Source organism: Magnolia sinica, chromosome 4 (assembly GCF_029962835.1).
Source record: "Magnolia sinica isolate HGM2019 chromosome 4, MsV1, whole genome shotgun sequence".
NCBI classification, from domain to species: domain Eukaryota; kingdom Viridiplantae; phylum Streptophyta; class Magnoliopsida; order Magnoliales; family Magnoliaceae; genus Magnolia; species Magnolia sinica.
In genome coordinates, this window is record NC_080576.1 from 16,388,826 (window position 1) to 16,397,886 (window position 9,061).

A 9,061-nucleotide genomic window follows, 5' to 3' on the forward strand; every position below is an offset into this window, starting at 1 on the left:
AATACATCATGGTGGGCCCTATAAATGTTTCAACGGTGGGCGTGACTGATCCTACGGTTTTCTCTGGTGGGTCCACTTGAATTTTAGATCTATATCATTCTTTTTCTAATGACATAAAATGATCTCTAAAAATGGTTGGACGGTATGGATACAACACATGCATCATGGTGGGGTCCGCAGAGCTTGGTGACGTCACTTTAGAGCGATTTGGCTACTGACCTTGTCAGTATCTAATCCGCGCCCATAGGCACTGGCTTGGTAGGCCATGCACCATATTATCTGTTCCAGTTGATGAACCCAATGTCTGACAAGATAGCTGGTTTTTTTTTTTTTTTAAGTTACTACTAAACTGAAAATGTGTGATTTAATGAGCTTTGGTTGCACCAATTATCATGAAATTCATTATATTGCATGATTAATCAGGCCAATTTGGTTGACCAAACACAACTCCAATGTACTGATCTGGCTGCCTCAACAGTGGGCCAGCCTTTACTGTTTGGTAGGATACTGACAAGAAGAAAAATGCTCATTTTCTTGCACATGTATTTGACGAAGAACATAGATATGCCATTATATCTCTTATCATCTATTGCTGACCTCTATTGAAGGATCCTTGTCTTTGAAAGTGAAAGACCCAGCATATGCATCTCTTTTCTCCACTCCTTTTCAGTATCTTCCTCACCACCCAAAGTAGAAAAGAAGCAGTATCTTCCTGAGATGGATTGGTGGGTTCTTGGTCTTTTGTTGGGGTTGGTGGCTTTAGTTACTGTTGATGGATACCCAATTGAGGATCTTGTTTTGAGGTTGCCGGGGCAGCCAAAGGTGGATTTCCGGCAATTTGCTGAGTATGTGGATGTGGACAAAAAATCAGGGAGGAGCCTCTTTTACTACTTTGCAGAAGCAGATGGGGATGCGGAGAACAAGCCCCTCACTCTCTGGTTGAACGGAGGTTGGTTTTTCGCTCCTTTTCAAATCACAACCATGTCGATTATTATTTTTTAAATTATAAAAAAGAACATAGCAGGAACAAATGGTCGTATGGATGTTAAACCATTTCTCAATGGATTTATGATCGATTTTTGATTTGTGTGCGTGCACGCTGATAATAATTTAATGGCAATTCTCTGCTTAGAGAATTTTTTATTTTTATTTTTTTATTTTTTTTTTTGTCCCATAGATTTGTGTAAAATCAGAGAATTTGGAATAATTTGGGATGATTTTTTTCTCCCCATTTTCTATTAATTTATTATGAGGGGAAATATACAATTTTGAAAAATGATTTAAGCTAATATGGTACAAGTCTTATGGTGGTCCACAGGGCCATACATGTATACACTAATACTCCCCCCTCAAGTTGGAGTATGAATTTCAGGCATGCCCAGCTTGGAGACAATGTCAAAAAGACAAGGCTAGTAACTCTTTAGTGAAAATGTCGACAAGCTGCTCATTTGATGACTAATATGGAGTACAAATAACACCACTAGAAAACTTTTCTTGCACAAAATGACAGTTGACCACTCACCAGGGTTTGGGTGAATGGCTAGTGTCATGGGTTAGCTCCCCACAGACGCAAGTTCGAATCCCCTTCCTGTGCTTTACCCGATGCACATGATTTGCCGGTAATTGCATCCATTGCAGGGAGTAGTCTTGCCTTAAAAAGGGGTGGGGACACCCAGTTGTCATTAAAAAGAAAAAGAAAGAAAGAAAAATGCCATTCGACCTCATTGTGTTTGGTGTTCATGAAAAACAGGATTAATCAATGCCAAGTTCACAAAGAAATGAACGAAGCTAGATAATCTCACTAGTATAATTATGTAAAATTAGAGAATTTGGAATTATTTGGGATGATTCTTTTCTCCACATTTTTCATTAATCTATAATAAAGAAAAAATGTACAAATATGGAAATGATACAAACTAATATGGTATAGGTTTTATGACGGTCCGCAAGACCACACATGCATACACTAACGCTTTGGAACACATTAATGAACTTCCTTTGCTATATCTGTCAATCATCGACCAAGATTTTTTCATGGTGTGCGATCAAATTCTCACAAGTTGCTGATTGCTTTGCACTAAGAATGCAAATTTCAAGTCACCTTTAAAACCAGCTTTGATTGAAAATGGCACCTTCAATGTGCCATCTCATGTTTCTTTGCTATTTCTCAACCTGCATGAAAACACGAGGTTAGCATGGGTCCTTGCTCATGCATCAGTGGTAGACTCACAAGAGTTTCAACACGAGGTCATGAGTTTGAGTACCCATTGTGGTGAAAATCCTCTGTGGTGTGAGTGCGTGTGTTAAAAAAAAAAAAAAAAAGAGAGAGAGGTTGACATGTTTCCAATCTTCTTTCTAGTATATCATAATTATGACTGTTGGAGCTGCACATGAATTTGCATCAATCAAACCCTTCACTGTTCAGGCCCAGGTTGTTCTTCAATTGGCGGGGGTGCGTACAGAACTGGCCCCATTTTTTCCTAGAGGCGATGGTCGCAGCCTTCAAAGAAATCCAAGATCATGGAATAAAGGTCTTATTTTCTTCAACTGGTTATTTTCATACATGAAGAACTCTTCTAGTAGATCCTACTTCTGTTATCTTTATTTCTTTCATGAATGAGGACATAAACCATATTCAATCTGGCATTTGCTCAGCCCAGTAAACTATACATATGGGCCCTTTAGCGATCCAATTTGTTCGTATGTTCAGCCTGATGGTGGGTGATCCCGACTGTCTTTCCTTCATTGGATGATCCTAACCATCTGAATGAACCCCCTTTAGTATTTAAGCGATTGGATGTGTAAGATTTTCTGATAGGGGACCTGTTAGGCATCGACCATCCTTTGATGGGGCAACCAGAACAATGCCTTTGGTTACCTGTTACCTAAAGTTATGGCCCATCTTTACCATAGTTGCAGAACAAAAAAGAAACTGCTTTTTTCCAGATGTTGTATAGTACTGATTATCAATGGCTTCTTACATTTGAAGTAAATTAGATTATTCATTCCACTCGAACCATTTGATAACACTTTTGGCTTTGCCTTTGTATCTTATGTAGTATCAAATCTCCTTTTTGTGGAATCTCCTGCTGGAGTAGGCTGGTCTTACTCAAATACATCCTCAGATTATACTTGTGGAGATTCATCTACTGGTATGTGGAGAACAAGAATGCAAGTTTTATTTTTGTTTGATTTAGATGAGTGGTGAAGTATTAGGATTAGCAATTTCAGCTCTGAAAGGTATCAAAGTTATCTCTAGATCTTCATGTTCTTTAAGAAAATTTCAACATGTATTGGTAGTTAGGTAGTTCTCCATTCATGGTTTAAAACTATTTTGTTATAGAGAAATCATGTATCTTGATCTGACCATGTGCCCATCTTTTGTGTTTGCTAGCAAATGACATGCTTGAATTCTTGATGGGATGGTATGAGAAGTTTCATGAGTTCAAATCCCGAGACTTGTTTCTAACTGGAGAAAGCTATGCAGGTCTGAGTGAAATTAGCAACATGTTGGATTCATTTTTATTTTTATTTCTTATTGGTACAAAAAAATCAGGAGTTTGATTTGTACTTTGTTTCCACACCCCCTTCTGTCTGCTGACATTGATTAACATGTTGATGGACTAGACTACGATGTGTTTTCTGCCATTTTGTAAGTTTTGGGAACTCATCCACTATAGACATGGCATACATATACATAGATCCAGACTGCCCAAAATTGCATTGGACCCATTTTAGATGGAGCATATCCAAAAAATTGCTCTGACTGGATAATCATAACCACTTGATTTTGGCTATTGAACTTGGACCTCTGACCACTTTCCTCAAAAGCATAACAAACTGGTTGGTAGGACTGTCTAACCATTGTGTTTTTCAGGATATGCCCTATACACAGCTCACCCATCATTTTGGACGCTCTAGATCGATGTTTATTCATGCTGTCTTTTCAGTGGATGTATCACCACAATTTACAAAATCGCGAAAACGCATATGGTAGTCTAGCCCCATATTCATAGGGCACTACATACCACAACTGGCAATTGTTCTGCTGAACCACAATAAGCATTCAACGGGTTTCAAGTTCAAGATCAAAGGAGTAGCTGTAAGAAACTTTCTACTATTCTAAAATTATCTTTTTTGACATAGGTCTTTCAGTTATGTATAGAAATTATTCAAATGAATGGGTCACACATCTTTTACTTAGTTTCTCATTTTTTATACTGCTCTTAGTTTCTCATTTTCTATACTGATCTCTCTTCCTGCATCTGTTTAAAATTAAATAGATTGGAAATCCACTTCTCAATCCCAAGATAGATTTCCAGGAAAGTTACAGGTTCTTTTGGTTGAATGGGATGATATCTGATGAACTCGGTCTCTCCATCATGAGTCATTGCGATTTTGATCATCTTGTCTTCACTGATTTTATCTTCAGTGATCCTCACAACGTGACGCATGAGTGCTATGAAGCGATTGATGATGCGGATCGGATGGTTAGCCATTATGTAAGCCGATACAATGTGATCCTTGATATCTGTTACCCATCGATCGTGGAGCAAGAGTTTCGGTTGCGGAAATTCGTACGTTTCTCATTTCATTCAAAAATATTACTCTGTCATTCTTGCATCTTATCTCAATTCCTATTCTCAACTCTGCCTATTCTAATCGCTGCATTTGGATGCACACATCAATTAAATTGCAAAAAGTCAGTTTAATCAAGAGTAGATGACAAAAGTTGATGATTCCCAGTGTTCAGAATGAAGGAGTTACCTACCATGTGAGGTGATTGCAGTTTAGAGTCCATACCCTCAATGTGAATACTAAGGAAATTGCAAGTTGGTTTTCCCCAATTTATTGGCTAGTGATTGCAATGCAGTTTGGTAGTGCATCCAAACACACCCTAGCAGTGGATGTGGTTTATATAGCATTAAACCAAACACACCCTAGTTGTAGATGTGGTTCATATGGCATTAAACCATATTTGTTCTATCAAAAACTTGCAGGCTACTAAGATGAGCATTGGGGTGGATGTATGCATGACTCGAGAAATAGATTTCTATTTCAACCTTCCGGAAGTTCAGCACGCTCTTCATGCAAACCGGACTAATTTACTGTATAAATGGGTGCGCTGCACTGAGTAAGTATTCTTAACCTGCCTAAATGTCCTGCAGCATTCCGATCTGTATGCGGTCCACGGACATTCCAGATTGGAAGATTCTTAACCAGTGATCTGGGCTGTTGGCCCGATGAGCTCTCCATGGACATTCCAGATTGGAAGATTCAAGCTATTCAATGTCTGGCCTCTTTTCCTGTACATGTGGAACCTTGCTGCAGTTTGTTCTTAATCACCCTTTTTAGGTCTTAGAACATTTCTACTGGGAAGAATTTTGGGGAATGGTTTTAAGACTCAGACTGGCTCATTTGATCCGAAGTTGAGTTGTAGCGGATAAGTTAGGGGTGTTTTGGCTGAGTCAGACCAAGTCAGTCCCTTTTCTCTCAAAATGTAAGGAAAAATTATTTTAGAAAAAAAAAAAAAACCCTACCTAGGGTAATTTTAAAGTAAAGTGTGTGACCTGCAAAAGAAAAAAAAAATATCAATTCTCAAACGTTAAATGTGTATCTGATTGATTTTCAATAAATTATTTTAATTAAATCAATAAATCTAGGGAAGGCTCCTAAATCATTTCTATAGACTTCAATAACCTAGATCTAGAGTTTGGAAGAGAAAATGGGCGGAATATGAAAAACGATCATAAAAAAGTGAAGGGAATTCGAGTCAGACTGAGGTTGACTTGACCTGACCAGCCCAAGTCTCCTGCGATACGTCCAAGTCAGGCCTAGTCAACCACCCAATTCAGTGAACCGTGGTCCTGAACTGGATCAATCGAATTGTCCATGGGTAAGATGCATGAGATTAATGGTTTGCAGAGTGGTGTGCTGCAGGACAGGAAACACACCATGCAATTCCTCTTCCAACCCTCTCGGCCTTGTGCTTCTAAATCATACTAACTGATTGCTTTGTTTCTTGGTTGAGTTTATTGAATTATAACCAATCAAATGGTAACACCATCATGGTTCCCTTCCTCAAGAGGATAATTCAACACGGGATACCTGTTTGGATATACAGGTGATCATTTGCTTTATAGAATAAAAAGAGTTTCTGATCGTTATTCGAATAGGCCCCATAATCAGTAGTCGTTGTAACTGCAGCGGGGACCAAGATTCTGTCATACCCATCACTGGCTCTCGAAGAATCATCCGCGAACTAGCTCATGATCTAAACTTCAAAATAACAGTACCATATGGTGTTTGGTTCCACAAAGGGCAGGTATGCTACTTTTCTTTTCTTCTTTCCTGCAATGTCTATAAATTTGTGTTGCCTCATTAATGAAAGAGCTCATTACTTGAACTAATGATCAAATGCAAGTTGGCTTGACGACCATCTGATCATGATCCAATGGTTGTCAGATGTGGTGGCCTACCACAAGTTAGGTTGGCAGGACATGGATCCATGCTCGATCATCACTCCATTATCTCTTTCCTTTTTTCTGAACTTCATTTGTATTAGTCCATTCTCTGTCTTCACTTCTAATTTTGTTAATAAAAAGGTGGGCGGGTGGGCAACTGAGTATGGGAATTTGCTGACCTTCGCAACTGTAAGAGGTGCAGGTCATATGGTACCATATGCACAGCCAGGAAGAGCATTGCTTCTTTTCAAGTCGTTTATATTCGGTAAGAGATTGCCAAACACAACCCATCCTTCCATATATTGAAAGATGGAAAGGCCTTGGTTCATCTTCAGAGTTACACAACAGTGGTGGTTTAGCATTTTGTATTTCAGATGCGAAGTAGTAACATATTTCTAGTTTGGCCAATCATTGTTGCACCCGTCTGGTGGTGGAATGGTTGGAGTATTGTCAAAATTTAAATAAATAAAAAAACATTTTTCTTCTTCCCTAGAGAAATTTCAAAATGTTGTTACATACCAATCCACTTAAATGTTGTCTTGATTTCATCTTTCCTCTTAATTTTTGGAAATCACTTGTGTTAAGTACACACAAGGAAATGAGAAGAGCATCTTCCACCAAACGGGAGGGAAATGGAAATGTTCTTGAAAATTTACAAAGACAAACACCAAAAATGCTATTTGGGGAATTGGCGTTTCTCAATTCACATCATCTGAACATGCCCCAGATAAGATAATTTTTTGATTTTATTAAATTTTAAATAACAAAGTGGTGGTCTGAAGTTCAGTCACGTGATACATGTGTGAGATTTATGGACATGCCAGAACCGATCGAGTCTTATTCAAACTGAAACCACTGACCCCTGGCGTCGAGAGAGAGCGGAGCTTAGTCAGGAGTGCAATCGGCCATCTATTCAGCCAACTATCAAGTGCGCTATCTGACAATTTGTGAATGCTAGCGATATTCCTCCAATGAGTTTTTTTTTCCTTGGGAATTAAGGACTTTCGAAGTTATAGCAATTGTGTGACTGAGAAAAAATAAGTCGCAGATGAGTGCGGAAAATGTAAAACTTACTACTCAAGATCACCAATCTGGCTGAGAGCAGCGGGGTGCTTCGTGGAACAGCGCTCTGATTACTGAAAACCGAGCAATGCTGAGATTACAACCTACTGCCAACACAGCATATGAGCGAAGGCAGGCGATTCCTAAAGCTACGGTCTTCCTTCATATCCACGCAAGCACGGATGAAAGGGAATTACATCTATTGGCTATCACTAAGTCGGTCTAGCATGATCGCAGAAATGGACTGGACTACTCCTAATGGCTAAGCTAGATGTCCCGGAGGACTAGATAAACAGCGTCTCGCTGACTGATTTGACTGTGTCTAGGTTTTGTTGATTGATCATGGATGCTTCTCTTTTTGACTTCTTCTGCTATTTATAGAATTCTTGATGCAGTCGTGAGAGTAACCGCTGCTTTCGTGGCAATTTCTCATGCTGCCAACTATAAAGTAACAATTGTCTTTATTTGATCGTACTTGCCTTTTGTCAAATGCGTTATTATCTCGTCAGTAACCTTCCACACGTTCTCATGCTGATGTGGCCTTAATAGTTACAAGTCCTATCTCTAAGTCACGTGCTTGGCACTCCTCTTCAAAGTTTTGCTTAGCAATGAGTTGTCTTTCGTATATCCAGTCTATCACATTGAGAGATTATGTGTGGCACATGACTATATCTTCATTGTTCATCTAGGACTGCTAGATCTTGTCTCAGCACAGAGACGTTTTGTTTTGTTTTGTTTTTTTTTTTTTTTTTTTGTATTTTAAAATATTTTTAAAATAAATAAATAAAAGTGTTTCAAAATTTCCTCTTTTTTTTTTTTTAGAAAAGTGTTTTGTTTTTATTATATCTTTTATCCCACATCATCAGAAAGGACCAAAGATAAATCCAAGTATATAAGATATAAGTTTTGCGTGAGGCTTGAGCCCCTTCTCAGGAGGCATGTGAATCCGGTCTAATGGATGGATGGTTTGAATACAACACATACTTTATATTAGGGCACACAAAACTTGGCAACCTCAACACACTACAGATGTGGCACACCGTTGTTACCCTAGTGGCTGTATATCCACGCCGTCAATATGTTTTTCCATCTCATTTTAGGACAAGATCCCAAACCTTAAAAAGATCCAAATATCAGGTGGACCATATCACTAGAAACAGTAACGAATGACCATTAAAAACTTTTTTTGTGGGCCTAAAAAGTTCTGGATCAAACTCATCTTTGTATTTTCCCTTCATCCAGAATTTTTTAACATTATCAACAGGTTGGATTGCAAATAAAGAGTACGAAAACCTTACGTGGGCCCTTCTTAATTCTTAATGCAGAGGCACTCAATCACCACTGTTTCCTGTGGTGTGGTCCACCTGAGATTTGGATCTGCATATATTTTAAGACCCACCTTAAAATGGGCTGGAGAAACGTATGGACGGCGTGGATATCCAGATCATCATCAATATGGGCCCCACATTAAGGGGTAACACCTAATCCGCTATCCAATCGGCTTCCCATCTCTACTCTATGTTTGCTGTACACAG

At 38.8% G+C, this 9,061-nt stretch overlaps 1 pseudogene; it reads left to right on the forward strand.

Annotated features, from left to right (window-relative positions):
- Positions 1–576: 576 nt before the first annotated feature.
- LOC131242587 (serine carboxypeptidase-like 42) lies at positions 577–7,228 on the forward strand (annotated as a pseudogene).
- Positions 7,229–9,061: the final 1,833 nt, after the last annotated feature.